Raw genomic sequence first — 2,632 nt, 5'->3', positions numbered from 1 at the left:
CCTGGAAGAAAAATAAAGTTTTCCCAAGTTAATAAAAATAATATTAGTGTAAGAAGGTTTTCTGCTGCTTTGCACATGCCACTAGTCCCAGCCATAGGTGATGCCCTCCCTTCATGAATAGAACACAGCAGATCTTCAAGAACAGCTACAAGTTCTCCTTATTCTGAGGGAAGTCTTCAAATATTACTTGTATGGTATGTTTACCATCCCTTCACCTAATATAAATGAACATGGAGAAAAATGTGCTTTTATAAATGTTCTTTTAGAAATATACAAAACAGCAAAGTTATAAGCAAGTGCATGTCCACAGGGAATCTCATATACATACAAAAATAAAGTGGTGTTTGAGCTGACACACACCTGGAGAACATGTTCAGTGGTATTTCAGTGTTTACACCCCAACAATCCATTCAAATAGTTACAACTAAATCTGAATTCACAAAAATTTTAAGTTTTCCAGGAAAACTGACACAAGCAGCACACATTTTGAAGCTGAGGTACCTCTGGTTGCAGATCTACCTGAATCTCCCTTTTTGAGGAGGCTCCGTGTGCACAGTGACCCCGAGGGAGCAGCTCCCTCTGCGGATGTTTGTGCCCTCCTGGGAGCTCTCCTGGGAGCTGGAACAAAAGCTTCCCAGAAGCCCACAATTTTTTTTTAATCAACTCTTAGATTAAAATGTCTTGAAGGAATCACCAAACCTAAATGCTGTTTCTAGCGCACTGTTTTTACTAGGTTCCCACTGTGTCTTTTAAAATGCTTCAAGCACTCTCCCTCAGCCTTTTTCCTCCCTGCCGCTCCCGGCGCTGCCCGGGGCCGCGGATGCGCTCCCGGCCCAGCGGGGACTGTTCTGCACAGCCTCGGCCAAGGGCGGCTTCTTGTCAGCGCTTCTTGTCCCGCCTTTTCAAGCACTAAGAGGGACTTGAACCACCTTTTACACGCTCAAAAGAATACACTTTACCACCTTCTGTGTGTACCTCCCGTGGGGCTCCAATCACCGCAGGAGTGTCACCAAATCTGAACAAAATGATGCCCCAACAGAGGGGCCACCCTTAGCGTTTATATTGAATGTGCTCAGGGAATTTGAACAGTCGTGCTCAGGCTCCTCCCTGCTCCAAAGATGCAGGTGAACTCACCTGGTAGCCCCATTTGGGTGCTTGGAGAAGGAAGACTCCAAAGGTAGTGGGTCCCACCTGGATCGACAAACTATTAAGGAAACCTTTCTGACCAGTCTAATGCCCCTCTGGGCATCCCACTGAGCCACCTGCACTGCCTGTGCTCCTCAAAAGCCAGCGGGGGTCCTGCTAGCCCCAAATATTTTGTTAAACTCTCCTGGGGTCCACACCCTGAAGAGCTGTCTATGCCATCTGCTTCTTTTTTGAACATGATAGAAACTTGCTCAAAATGATAACCTGAGATGCTGAAGCTTGTCCTGAGAGGTGCAGTGCCTCAGAGACACAGACGCCTGCTTGGTATGTTTGAGCCAGGATTTCCCTTTCCCACCCTCTAAATGGGATCTGAAGCCCTAGGAGTCCACGAGCACCCTCAAGGAGCTGCGCCAGAACACTCTGCTTGGGAGGTGTCCCTGGTAAAGGTGCAGGTGCAAAGCTCTGCTTGGCACATCCCCAAGAAACTCAATTCGTGCTCAGTGCTGCTGAGCTCCAGCAGAAGAGCTGAAGCTACTGGGAGGACTGGGAGACTCCTGGCACCCCGCACCCTGAGGCATTGGGAGCCCGGGAATGACTTTGAAAGTGTGACCCTTGCTAGGGCTAGTGAGGCTGAGTGCTGGGCTGGGGGTGCCTGGAGAGTGTTGGTGGGTGGGGAACTTTTCTCTTGCTTTCAGTTTGCTGTTCCTTGGCTGTGTGGCAGGTCTCTGGTCTCAGTGGGGATTTGCCATTTTGTCTTTTTAGGGTTTGTACCCCTGCTGTGGTGCTACACTGGTGGTGGGGGGCTCAGGTGATGCCTCTGGCTTACGCACTCCAGCACCTGGGTGCCATGGATGCAGGGGTTCAGCCTGCCCTTCCAAGCTGGTGCAGCTCTGTGTACACACAAACACCTTCCCTTTTTGCCAAATAACGATTTGGTATCCACTGAAGAATGAAAAAGAGCTTGAGGCTCTGCTGTCTCACATGGCTGTTGTTACTGTTCAGAGGGAGCTCTGCGCAGCAGGCTGAGCCTATCCTCACTTTTTGGGGCCACAAACACAGCTGGCTCGAGATGTTGGTGCCTAATGCAAAACTTCATCTTGACCTAATGGTGCTTTGTGAGAATCCCGGGTCAATCTGCTTCTACTGACGGCTCCAAGCTCGGCACTGAGGGGCAGGCACGCCAGCTCAGTGCCACCCATTGGAGCACAGCCCCAGCCTATCCCACAGTGCTGCTGGCCCCAAAAACCCCATCCCGCTATGTCCAGACCCTGTGGCCTTTGGTCTTACACCATCCCCACCTTCAGAAGCAGCCCTTACACCAGCGCTCACTGGGGTTTTGCTGGGGGGTGGTGAAGTACCGGGTGGCACAGCAGGTCCTGTCCCCTGCGGGAGCGCGGCTCGTTTGGGAGCAGCAGCGTTCCTGCGGGAGCTGTGCTCGGAGCTGTGCTCGGAGCCGTTCCCGCAGGAGCTGTGGTCGGGGCTGGGG

This window comes from Geospiza fortis, unplaced genomic scaffold (assembly GCF_000277835.1).
Source record: "Geospiza fortis unplaced genomic scaffold, GeoFor_1.0 scaffold254, whole genome shotgun sequence".
Lineage (NCBI taxonomy): Eukaryota > Metazoa > Chordata > Aves > Passeriformes > Thraupidae > Geospiza > Geospiza fortis.
Note: the sequence above shows the minus strand (reverse complement) of the source record.